The sequence below is a fragment of the Balaenoptera borealis genome, assembly GCF_965194805.1.
Source record: "Balaenoptera borealis genome assembly, chromosome: 17".
In the NCBI taxonomy this organism is placed as follows: Eukaryota; Metazoa; Chordata; class Mammalia; order Artiodactyla; family Balaenopteridae; genus Balaenoptera; species Balaenoptera borealis.
This window is the reverse complement of record NC_138876.1, coordinates 50,451,171-50,468,727: the sequence shown is the minus strand read 5'-3', so window position 1 is coordinate 50,468,727 and position 17,557 is coordinate 50,451,171. Positions and strand designations below refer to the sequence as shown.

The following is a 17,557-nucleotide window of genomic DNA, read 5'->3' as shown; positions in this document are numbered from 1 at the left end:
GCAAATCAATCAATGTGATACACCATATTAACAAATTGAAGGAGAAAAACCATATGATCATCTCAATAGATGCAGAGAAAGCTTTCGACAAAATTCAACACCCATTTATGATAAAAGCCCTGCAGAAAGTAGGCATAGAGGGAACTTTCCTCAACATAATAAAGGCCATATATGACAAACCCACAGCCAACATTGTCCTCAATGGTGAAAAACTGAAACCATTTCCACTAAGATCAGGAACAAGACAAGGTTGCCCACTCTCACCACTATTATTCAACATAGTTTTGGAAGTGTTAGCCACAGCAATCAGAGAAGAGAAAGAAATAAAAGGAATCCAAATCGGAAAAGAAGAAGTAAAGCTGTCACTATTTGCAGATGACATGATACTATACATGGAGAATCCTAAAGAGGCTACCAGAAAACTCCTAGAGCTAATCAATGAATTTGGTAAAGTAGCAGGATACAAAATTAATGCACAGAAATCGCTTGCATTTCTATACACTAATGACGAAAAATCTGAAAGTGAAATTAAGAAAACACTCCCGTTTACCACTGCAACAAAAAGAATAAGATATCTAGGAATAAACCTACCTAAGGAGACAAAAGACCTGTATGCAGAAAATTATAAGACACTGATGAAAGAAATTAAAGATGATACAAATAGATGGAGAGATATACCATGTTCCTGGATTGGAAGAATCAACATTGTGAAAATGACTCTACTACCCAAAGCAATCTACAGATTCAATGCAATCCCTATCAAACTACCACTGGCATTTTTCACAGAACTAGAACAAAAAATTTCACAATTTGTATGGAAACACAAAAGACCCCGAATAGCCAAAGCAATCTTGAGAACGAAAAATGGAGCTGGGGGAATCAGGCTCCCTGACTTCAGACTATACTACAAAGCTTCAGTAATCAAGACAGTTTGGTACTGGCACAAAAACAGAAATATAGATCAATGGAACAGGATAGAAAGCCCAGAGATAAACCCACACACATATGGTCACCTTATCTTTGATAAAGGAGGCAAGCATATACAGTGGAGAAAAGACAGCCTCTTCAATAAGTGGTGCTGGGAAAATTGGACAGGTACATGTAAAAGTATGAAATTAGAACACTCCCTGACACCATGCACAAAAATAAACTCCAAATGGATTAAAGACCTAAGTGTAAGGGCAGACACTATCAAACTCTTAGAGGAAAACATAGGCAGAACACTCTATGACATACATCACAGCAAGATTCTTTTTGACCCAGCTCCCAGAGAAATGGAAATAAGAACACAAATAAACAAATGGGACCTAATGAAACTTAAAAGCTTTTGCACAACAAAGGAAACCATAAACAAGACCAAAAGACAACCCTTAGAATGGGAGAAAATATTTGCAAATGAAGCAACTGACAAAGGATTAATCTCCAAGATTTACAAGCAGCTCATGCAGCTCAATAACAAAAAAACGAACAACCCAATCCAAAAATGGGCAGAAGACCTAAATAGACATTTCTCCAAAGAAGATATACAGATTGCCAACAGACACATGAAAGAATGCTCAACATCATTAATCATTAGAGAAATGCAAATCAAAACTACAATGAGATATCATCTCACACCGGTCAGAATGGCCATCATCAAAAAATCTAGAAACAATAAATGCTGGAGAGGGTGTGGAGGAAAGGGAACACTCTTGCACTGTTGGTGGGAATGTAAATTGATACAGCCACTATGGAGAACAGTATGGAGGTTCCTTAAAAAACTACAAATAGAACTACCATACGACCCAGCAATCCCACTACTGGGCATATACCCTGAGAAAACCATAGTTCAAAAAGAGTCATGTACCAAAATGTTCATTGCAGCTCTATTTACAATAGCCAGGACCTGGAAGCAACCTAAGTGTCCATCATCAGATGAATGGATAAAGAAGATGTGGCACATATATACAATGGAATATTACTCATCCATAAAAAGAAATGAAATGGAGGTATTTGTAATGAGGTGGATGGAGTTAGAGTCTGTCATACAGAGTGAAGTAAGTCAGAAAGAGAAAAACAAATACCGTATGCTAACACATATATACGGAATCTAAGGAAAAAAAAAAAAAAAAAAGGCCATGAAGAACCTAGTGGCAAGACGGGAATAAAGACACAGACCTACTAGAGAATGGACTTGAGGATATGGGGAGGGGGTGGGGTGAGATGTGACAGGGTAAGAGAGTGTCATGGACATATATACACTATCAAATGTAAAATAGATAGCTAGTGGGAAGCAGCCGCATAGCACAGGGAGATCAGCTCGGTGCTTTGTGACCACCTAGAGGGGTGGGATGGGGAGGGTGGGAGGGAGGGAGATGCAAGAGGGAAGAGAAATGGGAACATATTGTATATATATAACTGATTCACTTTGTTATAAAGCAGAAGCTAACACACTATTGTAAGGCAATTATACTTCAATAAAGATGTTTAAAAAAAAAAAAAAAAAGAAAATTAGACCCAGGATCTAATTTTAAGGGCAACAAAGCTACAAAGTAAACTGAGTGCATAGCCTAAATGGGCTCCTATGCTAAAGTTCAGAACTCTGAGAAGCACATCTCTAGTGTATTTAATGTATTGTCCTTCCAATCTACTCAAACCTTTATTTAAATATATATGTATCCTCGAAAAAATAAAAAATAAAAAAATAAAAAAAATAAAATAAAATTCCTTTACTTGATCTGTTCTTCCCTTCTAATCGTTTTCCAGAAAATTTATTCTACAGTGCCTCTACTCTTGTTACCAATTTTGTCCTTAATCATTTTAAATTTGGTGTCAGAATTAACGATTTTCTAAGGTTCAAAGGAAAAATTATGCCTCAAATTCCTCTACAGCGAAGATGTTAAGTATGCATGCATGTATCATGATTAAAAACTTTCATTGATGATGGGGGACCTTATTACCTATCGAGGCAATGTATTTCATCTCCAGACCATTCTATCAGATAGTTCTTTCCTATATGAAATAAAATTGTTGTTAAGGCAGGACAAGAAAATTTTGACATAAAATTCTCTCTCTGCCTTTTTTAAGCCACTACTCCCTCCTCTGCAGTGTGCATTGTACATCTGCAATATACATTAATTAGATCTCCTTAGAAGACACAGGAATGCCTGCTCGCCAAAAACAAGCAATATCTTCCTGGAGCCAGCAAGGTAACTCCTTAGAAGATAACATTCCTTTCTCAATCCTGTAAGGGGTCATGATGATCCACTATTTGCCTTGTTGGACTATGTAAACTGTCAATATGTTACTTTGTTGTCTCAAAAGCTTATATAACTGTGCTTTCACCTCTAATGGACAGAACAATCCTCAGAGCTTTCTGAAAGACTTTCCCAGGTTATAATCTTCAGCTTGACTAGAATAAAGTTATCCATTTCTTTCTTAGATTGACTGTTGATTAATTTTTTTTCGATGACACCAACACCTACACTGATTTAAAAATCTATTTCCCTGTTGTATGTATCTATTGGTCCAAACCTTGGAACAGTATTGTTAAAAAGAAAACCACAGGCCCAAAATGGAGTCACTTGACCCAGGCTCACATCAATAAACTGGGGCTTAATAACTAAACTAATTGCAGTTTCAGCCTTCTCTAGGAATGTAATCTTAACTGGTCAGTATGGAATTATCTGGTCAGCACCAGTGAGGTAATCTGCCACATAGACCCTTTTTGTTCCCAAAAGGAAAAGAACCTCACCCAAAACAATCCTTTTGTTTGTTTGTTTATGACTTCCTTGTCCTACCTTTAAAAACCTTTCCCTTTCTGTAGCCCTTTGGAGCCCCTCTCTAGTCACTAGACGAGATGCTGCCTGACTTATGAATCATTTAATAAAACCAATTAGATCTTTAAAATTTACTCAGTTGAATTTTGTTATTTAAGATTATGGAATAAATCTAATCTCTCTTCCATATGACAGCCCTTTATATGTTTCCAGGCAACTTCTGTTCCTGATGACTTTTTCTTTCCTGCTTCAACATACTCCCTCTTTCCTTCAATGGCAATTTAAGAAGAGGCATGATCTCTATTCCTCTTAAAGTATGGTACCCATAACTGCACACAGTGCTCCTAATCTAGTTAGGTCTTACTGGCATGGTTGGGATATCTTTTCCCTTATAGTTAATATACTAAAAACCTATTTTTAGCAGTCACATTTCATTGCTGAATTGATATTTAAATATTACCTAAAAATCCTTTGTCTTTTTATATCAATGCTATTTTGCCTTATTTCTACTTGGGTTTTTAGGCCCATATGTAACAATTTGCCTTTATCTCTCTTAAATTAATTTTTCTAACTTCATCCCTAGTTCCAGTCATTCAATATAATTTTGATTCCTAAATCTGGAATCTCCCAGCTTTTCATCCACAAATTTCACAAAGTTGCTCTTGGTAATTTTATCCATCAACTTTTCATTTTACTAAATAAAATGTTGAGTGATTCTGGGCCAAAGTCTGGAAAATGCCACAGGCTTCCTCCCATTAACTTGACAAAGCTCAATTAATCATCACTATTTAGGTACACCCATTCATCTAGTCACTAATGAACATAATTGAAATATTTTTAGTGTTTACATATTATTTATCATAAAGAATATGAAATCTACAAGTTTAATCAAAATAATTTCTATGTCCAGGTCAGTTTTTAAAGTATTGGCTTGTTTTTTCAATCTGAAATGTGTATTTAGGGACTTCCCTGGTGGTGCAGTGGTTAAGAATCCACCTGCCAATGGAGGGGACACGGGTTCAAGCCCTGGTCCAGGAAGATCCCACATGCCACGGAGCAACTAAGCCCATGTGCCATGACTACTGAGCCTGTGCTCTAGAGCCCGCAAGCCACAACTACTGAGCCCGCATGCCACTGAGGCAAGAGATCGATGGGCTCCAGGCTAGGCATTTACAACCGGCCTCCTGTTCACACCTCCTGGGGTGAGAAGAAGATGAGCTCCAGGCTGGACATTCATTACCAGCTCCCTGTTTACATTTCCTGAAGAAAGAGACAAACGGGCTCCAGACTACATATTTATGACCAGACTCCTGTCTATATTTCGAGATCTGCACTTCGATATAAGAAACAACAACAGGAATAGGGTAGATAACCGGACATTGGACACTTTTATGGCAAGGACAGAGAGGGGGTAAGCGCTGTTAAAAGATCAAGAGGTCATACATTTCCCATCCTTAGGGCAAGGGAAACATTGCACATGTGCAGAAAGGTTCCTTGGTGGCCAAAAAGGAGGGGGCACCACCCCATAATATGTGATGCTAAGGCCGTCCCATACGCCTCTGAATTGTAATCCATCTTGGAAAAAAGTTGAGCACACATGTTGGGGAGGGTCCTAAGGTAGGTCAGGTGTGGAAAAAGAAACCAGATAATTAGTCAAAGTAAACAAAGACCGGGAAGAACTGCCCTATATAAATGACTTAACCGCCTGTTTACTGCACGCCTCCTCATTAGGGAGGATGCCCACACCCTTTCTCTCCGGGTGTGCATCTCTGCCTTGCTTCTATCTTAACTAAACAAACAGTTTCTTTGTGTGCTCTCCCACTTGTTGTTGTGCTACGTCTCTAATAATAAACTTTGTACCTGTTTCTACAGCTTTGCCTCCGTGAGAAATGCATTTTTCACTGGGGGCAAAAGCCAGGGGGTGTGGTGGCTAGGACTCCTGGTTTTCATCCAGGCTATCCAGGTTCAGTTCCTGGGCAGGGAATTAATATGTTGCTTCATGCCACCATTTACTGCTGCCTCTCCAAGATCACCACAACTACTGAAGCCCGCACGCCTAGAGCCTGTGCTCCGCAACAAGAGAAGCCACCACAATGAGAAGCCCGCACACTGCAACGAAGAGTAGCCCCTGCTCGCCGCAACTAGAGAAAGCCCATGCACAGCAGTGAAGACCCAAGGCAGACAAAACTAAATAAATAAATGTGTATTTCAATGTAAGCACACTTTTCTTTTTTTTTTTTTTGGCAAGGAGTACATTAAAATATTAAAAGAGACATGTCTCCTCTCCTTTCATAGAAACAATATGGTATTGCTCAGGCCCTGCTTATAAAATCTAGGTGCAAGACATTATGGCCACCAAAATCTCACAATTTAAGGATACCAATTGTATAAAGAATCCTCAAGTTTAATTTAATTTATCTAAAAAAAATTAAGAAAATTAAAGACTAAAGAGAAGACAATTTTAAAATATAAATAATACTCTTAGAGAGATTTGAGTGGATATATCTTTAAAACTAGAAGTTACTGTGAAATAGAAACAACTAGAAAATTTTTAAACTAGGATCCTCAAACTAATAATCCAGAAGCTGTTCATTCTTGAAAACTGTACCACTTCTTATTCAACTACTGACCTAGGTAGTTTGTTATGGTAGATAACCAGTCCAAAGTTCCAACTTCCATCACCTTTGGTTGATTCCTTTTTGCAGATATTCAGAAACCCTGAGGGAACTTATCAACAGAATAGCTGCAAGTACTTTTCATTTCCTGTTTGAAGTCTCTTCCCCTCACTAAGATCACTGAGCTCTCTCACCTTACCCTCCCTCCCTCATATTTGTTTCTGAGGCATTCTCCAAGTAGTTTACAACACTCAAAGTGTTGAAAAAAAGGATGCACTCACTAAGAAAGGCTCTAACTGGCAGGATGACCACCAGCCTTGTTTCCACCTCTGCCCCTTAGTAGAATGGCACAAAGTTTAAAAGGGTAAGGGGAATAAAAGGTTGAAAAATTGTCTCTATTATTGGGGGGATAGTCTTATCACAAACAAAGGAGAGATATTTCACCCAGGCACCCTACAAAGGTTAAATGACTCAAAATTCTAAATTTCTTCTATTCCCAGAAGTGAGTTAACAGTTTAGAATTTTAGGCTCATTATGAGCAATGGAGCTGAATCTACCCTAAGGGAGGAAGGTGGAAACTAGTCCTGGGAGCCTGGCCCACTTATCTGTTAAGCGCAAAAGGCTCAGAGCCTAAGGCCCATGAAAATATTTTAAATTTAATTTCTTTTAAAATTAGGAGGAAAAAAAGTGTATATAACAACAACTAATACGAGCAGTTGTAAATATACATTTTTAAATAGTTTTTATGTATGGAGAAGCCTATGAAAGTCCTAAAGCAGCTCTAATTGAGCAGCAGCTTTCTTGATGCTCTGAGGACAGATGGTGGTTTGGGAAGTTTTCTTGGGTTGAAAAGACTGGACCCTTGCAAACACAGCACTCCAGAGGAACCAGGATGGGGGTTTGGAGCAGGAGAGTGGATAGCAATTGATAGTTGGGCTTGTCCAGGTCAGGCTGGACCAGTACCCAATATCACCAGCATATAGCAGAAAGAGCAAGTGGAAAGACAATGAGTACCACAGGTTAAAGGTATGGTCTTTGGAGCATGAGCATTCTCCCTATTCTGCCTGCCAGGTTGGGCATAAATTTTAGGATCCTGAAGAAAGAGTAAGATTCAGAATTCCCACCAACCCTATCAGGTAAGGGCCTGAGTCAGTTTAATTAATTTAGAAACATAAATAGATGTATCTTGTTCCTAAGCATAATAGACAAAGTCACTCCTGATACACAGGCTTATTGGGGAAAAGGCTTTTTGAAGAAAGAAATGTTTCATCTTTCATATCGGTAACAGTTTTAGGAGTAAATAGAATTGCCGGGGAAGAAATGTCCTCTATTACAGGTTCTTCTCAGTCTTTGACAGCATAATTCCAGGGAGTATTTTCCCCTCCAGAAGTATTGTACTTGGAGGAAAAAACCAGTTTTGTGATTCTGAACCTGCAGGAGATGCAGACTTCAAAGCCTTCTGTATTTAGGCTGATGGGGTACAGGACACACTACTCTAAAATATAGCATCTTGGCATATAAAATATCTTAAGCTGAAGGAGTTTGAGAAAACAGCAGAAGGTCACTCTGAAGGTCTCCTCACCCTTCTTTGCTAAAACAGGTCATAAAACTCCCATGTGAAATGTACCCTCCCTGTATCAGGAGGAAGGAAGAGCTTCTCACCAGAGACAGGGAATTTGGGGCCAAGAAATCTGTACAAACACATATTGTTAAACTAACCCTTATCTCTTTTCATCATTTACTACCCCTAGCCCAAACCCCTTTGTGTTGTCACTTCTTCACAAATTTATTTTTTGTCTAAAAAGTATGAAACCTCCCTGTTTTGCTCCCTGTTTTGTGAAGGTTCGCATGTATATGTAAAAAATTAGTAGAATTTATATACTTTTCTCCTGTTAAACTGTCTTGTCAGTTTAATGTTCAGACCCAGCCAGGGACCCTAAGAAGATCGCGGAAAAGTTTTTCCTCCCCGACAAGGTATTTCAAAGTACTATGAGATAACCCAGTTACTTTATTCCTAAAGTAATGTCCATCTGAAGTATGCTATTTCCTGAGCATTGATCAACATAAAACTACTTTTAGATTACTTCCCTTTTCTCCATTAGAAGTCATATTATCATTCTTGCCACAGTCATTGTGTAAAGAGAATTACACTGGGTTAAATGAAGAAAACCAACTAACATATTTCTGTGATGAAAGCAAATGTGGAAAATGTCAGCTATATCTGTATTAATCTATTTACTAGTAAATATGCTCTTTAAAGAGAACTACCTTAGAAGTCTTATTTTGTCACTAATTCAAAAGCAACTTTTGCTAATGATATAATGAATCATTTTTGTTTATTTTAATGATTCACAAATGAATTCAAGGAGCTAGACCTGCACAGGCATTTTCCATCAAAGAATGCAAAAAGAAAAGAAAATTGGTTGGAACACTGAAAATTGCCCTGAGTGTATTGTATGACCACTAAAGACAATTCGAATTTTTAAAAATCAATTAACTAGAAATTTTATTTGCCAGTAGTGATATTACTTTATTAAGCACTTAACAATTAAATTTTTCTTTAAACTTGAAGTATATTTACTACTGATGTTGGGGAAATATAATTAAAAACAGAATATTTTCCCAGCCCAGAAGTTCTCTTCCACAAAAGAAATAGAGAAATAAAAGTTTAGTTATTGAATAAGCATTAAATTACAATGTGATAGGCATCACAGTCAGCTCGCTACAAGATAAAAATAAATGTTACCCTTCTATGTAGCCAGGCAGATACAACCTATTCATGCACCTCCTCAAGATAAACAATAACTGGTTCTCAAGTAAGAGGACTTGACAGCACTGTTTTTCATACATATTTCATCCTAGACTCACCTGGTCAAATTGGGGTGAACTTCTGTGTTAGCTAATTCTGTGTTAGCTGTGTTACCTAATTTCCAAAGGAAAAATAAAATTTCATATCTTATAATACAAGATAGTTTTGCAACTTGGAGCCATGTGTTCCCCCTCCACCAAGTTAGGCCCTGATCATTTCACAGAAACTAAGAAATGAGGCACAGTCTTCTTTGATGATTACATTTCTAAGAGATGGCCCCCTGGTCTTCAGATGAACATTTCTGGGTTATATAGTTACCAAAGGCCTATTTAGTCTCCAAAAGAATTTATGTACATTCGAAAGAGACAAGAAAATGCTTACAATACTGTTTTCTAAAGTAAATGTTATGAGTCAAAAAAAAAATGAGGGGAGGAAAATATCTTCAACAGGGAGAATTCAGCCTTTTAAAAATATCTGTATTTGTCCTGACACTAATTAAACAAAATTAGGCATTTTTGAAAGCAAGGAAACTGGGCTACTTGTTTCACAATGCACAAATAATGTCATTTTGAGGAAGACCTTACCTCAAAAAAAATTACTTTTTCCTGGCTGAGTGAAACAATGATCTAGCAAACAAACTAACAAACAAAAGACAATTACAGAGAGAGAGCAGAAGATGGCGGAAGAGTAAGACGCAGGTATCACCTTCCTCCCCACAGATACATCAGAAATACATCTACACGTGAAACTGCTCCTATAGAACACCCACTGAACGCTGGCAGAAGACCTCAGACCTCCCAAAAGGCAAGAAACTCCCCATGTACCTGGGTAGGGCAAAAGAAAAAAGAAACAACAGAGACAAAAGAATAGGGACGGGACCTGCACCAGTGGGAGGGAGCTGTGAAGGAGGAAAGGTTTCCACACACTAGGAAGCCCCTTCGAGGGCGGAGACTGTGGGTGGTGGAGCGGGGAGCTTCAGAGCCATGGAGAAGAGCGCAGCAACAGGGGTGCGGAGGCAAGGCGGTGAGATTCCCGCACAGAGGAGCGGTGCCGACCAGCATTCACCAGCCCGAGAGGCTTATCTACTCACTCGACGGGACGGGCGGGGGCTGGGAGCTGAGACTCGGGCTTTGGTCGGATTGCAGGGAGAGGACTGGGGTTGGCAGCGTGAACACAGCCTGAAGGGGTTAGTGCACCACGGCTAGCCAGGAGGGAGTCCGGGAAAAAGTCTGGACCTGCCTAAGAGGCAAGAGACTTTTTCTTCCCTCTTTGTTTCCTGGTGCGCGAGGAGAGGGGATTAAGAGCGCTGCTTAAAGGAGCTCCAGAGAGGGGCGCAAGCCGGGGCTATCAGCGCGGACCCAGGAGACGGGCATGAGACGCTAAGGCTGCTGCTGCAACCACCAAAAAGCCTGTGTGTGAGCACAGGTCACTATCCACACCCCTTCTCCCGGGAGCCTCTGCAGCCCCCCACTGCCAGGGTCCCGTGATCCAGGGTCAACTTCCCCGGGAGAACGCACAGCGCACCTCAGACTGGTGCAACTTCACGCAGGCCTCTGCTGCCCCAAGCTCGCCCCACACTCCTTACCCCTCCCTCCCCCCGTCCTGAGTGAGCGAGAGCCGCCAAAGCAGCTGCTCCTTTAACCCCATCCTGTCTGAGTGAAGAACAGACAGCCTCAGGCGACCTACACGCAGAGGCGGGTCCAAATCCAAAGCTGAACCCCAGGAGCTGTGCGAACAAAGAAGAGAAAGGGAAATTTCTCCCAGCAGCCTCAGAAGCAGCGGATTAAAGCTCCACAATCAACTTGATGTACCCTGCATCTATGGAATACCTGAATAGACAACGAATCATCCCAAATTGAGGAGGTGGACTTTGGGAGCAAGACATATTATTTTTTCCCCATTTCCTCTTTTTGTGAGTGTGTATGTGTATGCTTCTGTGTGGGATTTTGTCTGTATAGCTTTGCTTTCACCATTTGTCCTAGGTTTCTGTCCATCCGTTTTTTTTGTTTGTTTTTACTTATAAATAATTTTTTTCTTAATAATTATTTTTTATTTTAATAACTTTATTTTATTTTATCTTACTTTATTTTATTTTATTTTATTTTACCCTCTTTCTTTCTTTCTTTCTATTTTTTCTCCCTTTTATTCTGAGCCATGTGGATGAAAGACTCTTGGTGCTCCAGCCAGGCATCAGGGCTCTGCCTCTGAGGTGGGAGAGCCAACTTCAGGACACTGGTCCACAAGAGACCTCCCAGCTCCATGTAATGCCAAACGGTGAAAAATTCCCAGAGATCTCCATCTCAACACCAAGACCCCGCTTCACTCAATGACCAGCAAGCTACAGTGTGGGACACCCTATGCCGAACAACAAGCAAGACAGGAACACAGCCCCATTCATTAGCAGAGAGGATGCCTAAAATCATAATAAGGCCACAGACACCCCAAAACACACCACCAGACGTGGACGTGCCCACCAGAAAGACAAGATCCAACCTCATTCACCAAAACACAGGCACTAGTCCCCTCCACCAGGAAGCCTACACAACCCACTGAACCAACCTTAGCCACTGGGGACAGACACCAAAAACAACGGGAACTACAAACCTGCAGCCTGTGAAAAGGAGACCCCAAACACGGTAAGATAAGCAAAATGAGAAGACAGAAAATCACACAGCAGATGAAGGAGCAAAGTCAAAACACACCAGACCTAACAAATGAAGAGGAAATAGGCAGTCTACCTGAAAAAGAATTCAGAATAATGATAGTAAAGATGATCCAAAATCTTGGAAATAGTATAGACAAAATGCAAGAAACATTTAACAAGGAACTAGAAGAAGTAAAGAGGAAACAAGCAATGATGAACAGCACAATAAATGAAACTAAAAATACTCTAGAAGGGATCAATAGCAGAATAACTGAGGCAGAAGAAAGGATAAGTGACCTGGAAGATAAAATAGTGGAAATAACTACTGCAGAGCAGAATAAAGAAAAAAGAATGAAAAGAACTGAGGACAGTCTCAGAGACGTCTGGGACAACATTAAACGCACCAACATTCGAATTATACGGGTCCCAGAAGAAGAAGAGAAAAAGAAAGGGACTGAGAAAATATTTGAAGAGATGATACTTGAAAATTTCCCTAATATGGGAAGGGAAATAGTTAATCAAGTCCTGTAAGCACAGAGAGTCCCATACAGGATAAATCCAAGGAGAAACACGCCAAGACACATATTAATCAAACTATCAAAAATTAAATATAAAGACAACATATTAAAAGCAGCAAGGGAAAAACAACAAATAACACACAAGGGAATCCCCATAAGGTTAACAGCTGATCTTTCAGCAGAAACTCTGCAACCCAGAAGGGAGTGACAGGACATATTTAAAGTGATGATGGAGAAAAACCTACAACCAAGATTACTCTACCCAGCAAGTATCTCATTCAGATTTGATGGAGAAATTAAAACCTTTACAGACAAGCAAAAGCTGAGAGAGTTCAGCACCACCAAACCAGCTTTACAACAAATGCTAAAGGAACTTCTCTAGGCAAGAAACACAAGAGAAGGAAAACGCTTACAATAACAAACCCAAAACATTTAAGAAAATGGGAATAGGAACATACATATCGTTAATTACCTTAAATGTAAATGGATTAAATGTTCCCACCAAAAGACACAGACTGGCTGAATGGATACAAAAACAAGACCCATATATATGCTGTACACAAGAGACCCACTTCAGACCTCGGAACACACACAGACTGAAAGTGAGGGGATAGAAAAACATATTCCATGCAAATGGAAATCAAAAGAAACCTGGAGTAGCAATTCTCATATCAGACAAAATAGACTTTAAAATAAGACTATTACAAGAGACAAAGAAGGACACTCCATAATGGTCAAGGGATCAATCCAAGAAGAAGACATAACAATTATAAATATTTATGCACCCAACATAGGAGCACCTCAATACATAAGGCAAACACTAACAGCCGTAAAAGAGGAACTCGACAGTAACACAATCATAGTAAGGGACTTTAACACCCCACTTTCACCAATGGACAGATCATCCAAAATGGAAATAAATAAGGAAACACAAGCTTTAAATGATACATTAAACAAGATGGACTTAATTGATATTTATAGAACATTCCATCCAAAAAATACAGAATACACATTTTTCTCAAGTGCTCATGGAACATTCTCCAGGATAGATCATATCTTGGGTCTCAAATCAAGCCTTGGTAAATTTAAGAAAATTGAAATCATATCAAGTATCTTTTCCAACCACAATGCTATGAGACTAGACATCAATTACAGGAAAAGATCTGTAAAAAATACAAACACATGGAGGCTACACAATACACTACTTAATAACCAAGTGATCACTGATGAAATCAAAGGGGAAATCAAAAAATACCTAGAAACAAATGACAATGGAGACATGACGACCCAAAACCTATGGGATGCAGCAAAAGCAGTTCTAACAGTGAAGTTTATATCAATACAATCCTACCTGAAGAAACAGGAAACCTCTCAAATAAACAACCTACCCTTGCACCTAAAGCAATTAGAGAAAGAAAAACGAAAAAACCCCAAAGTTAGCAGAAGGAAAGAAATCATAAAGATCAGATCAGAAATAAATGAAAAAGAAATGAAGGAAACGATAGCAAAGATCAATAAAACTAAAAGCTGGTTCTTTGAGAAGATAAACAAAATTGATAAACCATTAGCCAGACTTATCAAGAAAAAACGAGAGAAGACTCAAATCAATAGAATTAGAAATGAAAAAGGAGAATTAACCACTGACACTGCAGAAATACAAACGATCATGAGAGATTACTACAAGCAACTCTATGCCAATAAAATGGACAACCTGGAAGAAATGGACAAACTCTTAGAAATGCACAACCTGCTGAGACTGAACCAGGAAGAAATAGAAAATATAAACAGACCAATCACAAGCACTGAAATTGAAACTGTGATTAAAAATTTTCCAACAAACAAAAGCCCAGGACCATATGTCTTCACAGGCGAATTCCATCAAACATTTAGAGAAGAGCTAACACCTATCCTTCTCAAACTCTTCCAAAATATTGCAGAGGGAGAAACACTCCCCAACTCATTCTACGAGGCCACCATCAGCCTGATATGAAAACCAGACAAAGATGTCATAAAGAAAGAAAACTACAGGCCAATATCACTGATGAACATAGATACAAAAATCCTCAACAAAATACTAGGAAACAGAATCCAAAAGCACATTAAAAGGGTCATACACCATGATCAACTGGGGTTTATTCCAGGAATGCAAGGAGTCTTCAATATACACAAATCAATCAACGTGATACACCATATTAAAAAACTGAAGGAAAAAACCATATGATCGTCTCAATAGATGCAGAGAAAGATTTCGACAAAATTCAACACCCATTTATGATAAAAGCCCTGTAGAAAGTAGGCATAGAGGGAACTTTCCTCAACATAATAAAGGCCATATATGACAAACCCACAGCCAACATCGTCTTCAATGGTGAAAAACTGAAACCATTTCCACTAAGATCAGGAATAAGACAAGGTTGCCCACTCTCACCACTATTATTCAACATAGTTTTGGAAGTGTTAGCCACAGCAATCAGAGAAGAGAAAGAAATAAAAGTAATCCAAATCAGAAAAGAAGAAGTAAAGCTGTCACTGTTTGCAGATGACATGATACTATACATAGAGAATCCTAAAGATGCTACCAGAAAACTACTAGAGCTAATCAATGAATTTGGTAAAGTAGCAAGATACAAAATTGATGCACAGAAATCTCTTGCATTCCTATACACTAATGATGAAAAATCTGAAAGTGAAATTAAGAAAACACTCCCATTTACCACTGCAACAAAAAGAATAAAATATCTAGGAATAAACCTACCTAAGGAGACAAAAGACCTGTATACAGAAAATTATAAGACACTGATGAAAGAAATTAAAGATGATACAAATAGATGGAGATACATACCATGTTCTTGGATTGGAAGAATCAACATTGTGAAAATGACTCTACTACCCAAAGCAATCTACAGATTCAATGCAATCCCTATCAAACTACCACTGGCATTTTTCACAGAACTAGAACAAAACAGTTCACAATTTGTATGGAAACACAAAAGACCCCGAATAGCCAAAGCAATCTTCAGAACGATAAATGGAGCTGGAGGAATCAGGCTCCCTGACTTCAGACTATATTACAAAGCTACAGTAATCAAGACAGTTTGGTACTGGCACAAAAACAGACATATAGATCAATGGAACAGTATAGAAAGCCCAGAGATAAACCCACGCACATATGGTCACCTTATCTTTGATAAAGGAGGCAAGCATATACAATGGAGAAAAGGCAGCCTCTTCAATACGTGGTGCTGGGAAAACTGGACAGGTACATGTAAAAGTACGAGATTAGAACACTCCCTAACACCATACACAAAAATAAACTCAAAATGGATTAAAGACCTAAGTGTAAGGTCAGACACTATCAAACTCTTAGAGGAAAACAGGCAGAACACTGTATGACATAAATCACAGCAAGATCCTTTTTGACCCAGCTCCTAGAGAAATGGAAATAAAAACACAAATAAACAAATGGGACCTAAAGAAACTTAAAATCTTTTGCACAGCAAAGGAAACCATAAACAAGACCAAAAGACACCCCTCAGAATGGGAGAAAATATTTGCAAATGAAACAACTGACAAAGGATTAATCTCCAAAATTTACAAGCAGCTCATGCAGCTCAATATCAAAAAAAAAAATAACCCAATCCAAAAGTGGGCAGAAGACCTAAATAGACATTTCTCCAAAGAAGATATACAGATTGCCAACAGACACATGAAAGAATGCTCAACATCATTAATCATGAGAGCAGTGCAAATCAAAACTACAATGAGATATCATCTCACACCAGTCAGAATGGCCATCATCAAAAATCTAGAAACAATAAATGCTGGAGAGGGTGTGGAGAAAAGAGAACACTCCTGCACTGTTGGTGGGAATGTAAATTGATACAGCCACTATGGAGAACAGTATGGAGGTTCCTTAAAAAACTAAAAATAGAACTACCAAATGACTCAGCAATCCCACTACTGGGCATATACCCTGAGAAAACCATAATTCAAAAAGAGTCATGGGGCTTCCCTGGTGGCGTAGTGGTTGAGAATCCGCCTGCTAATGCAGGGGACACGGGTTCGAGCCCTGGTCTGGGAAGATCCCACATGCCACGGAGCGGCTGGGCCCGTGAGCCACAACTACTGAGCCTGCGCGTCTGGAGCCTGTGCCCCGCGACGGGAGGGGCCGCGATAGTGAAAGGCCCGCGCACCGCGATGAAGAGTGGCCCCCACTTGCCTCAACTAGAGAAAGCCCTCGCGTGAACCGAAGACCCAACACAGCCAAAAATAAAAAATAAAATAAATAAATAAAGTAGCTATAAAAAAGAAAAGTGCTTTAAAAAAAAAAAAAAAAATTCCCTCACTCCCCTTCCCTCGGGGAGAAGGTGTTAAAAAAAAAAAAAAAAAAAAGAGTCATGTACCAAAATGTTCATTGCAGCTCTATGTACAATAGCCAGGACATGGAAGCAACCTAAGTGTCCATCATCAGATGAATGGATAATGAAGATGTGGCACATATATACAATGGAATATTACTCAGCCATAAAAAGAAACGAAATGGAGTTATTTGTAGTGAGGTGGATGGAGTTAGAGTCTGTCATACAGAGTGAAGTAAGTCAGAAAGAGAAAAACAAATCCTGTATGCTAACACATATATATGGAATCTAAGGGAAAAAAAAAAAAAAAAGGGCTTCCCTGGTTGTGCAGTGGTTGAGAATCCGCCTGCCAATGCAGGGGACACGGGTTCTAGCCCTGGTCTGGGAATGTCCCACATGCCGCAGAGCAACTAGGCCCGTGAGCCACAACTACTCAGCCTGCACGTCTGGAGCCTATGCTCCGCAACAAGAGAGGCCGCGATAGTGAGAGCCCCGCGCTCCGTGATGAGTGGCCCCCGCTTGCCACAACTAGAGAAAGCCCTCACACAGAAACGAAGACCCAACACAGGCAAAAATTAATTAATTAATTAAAAAAAAAATAAAGGTCATGAAGAACCTAGTGGTAAGATGGGAATAAAGACACAGACCTACTAGAGAATGGACTTGAGGATATGGGGAGGGGGAAGGGTAAGCTGTGACAAAGTGAAAGAATGGCATGGACATATATACACTACCAACGTAAAATAGATAGCTAGTGGGAAGCAGCCGCATAGCACAGAGAGATCAGCTTGGTGCTTTGTGACCACCTAGAGGGGTGGTATAGGGAGGGTGGGAGGGAGGGAGATGCAAGAGGGA

General features: G+C 39.4%; 1 protein-coding gene across 1 annotated transcript in view; it reads left to right on the top strand.

Moving 5' to 3' along the window:
• The window catches only part of RIPK2 (receptor interacting serine/threonine kinase 2), a 64,285-nt gene extending 47,633 nt beyond the window's left edge, over positions 1–16,652 (top strand). Inside the window, exons 13-14 of the mRNA XM_082363496.1 lie at positions 3,067–7,509; positions 16,246–16,652. The gene's annotated coding sequence lies outside the window, so the exon portion shown is untranslated. The remainder of the gene's footprint in view (positions 1–3,066; positions 7,510–16,245) is intronic.
• The last annotated feature ends 905 nt before the right edge of the window (positions 16,653–17,557 follow it).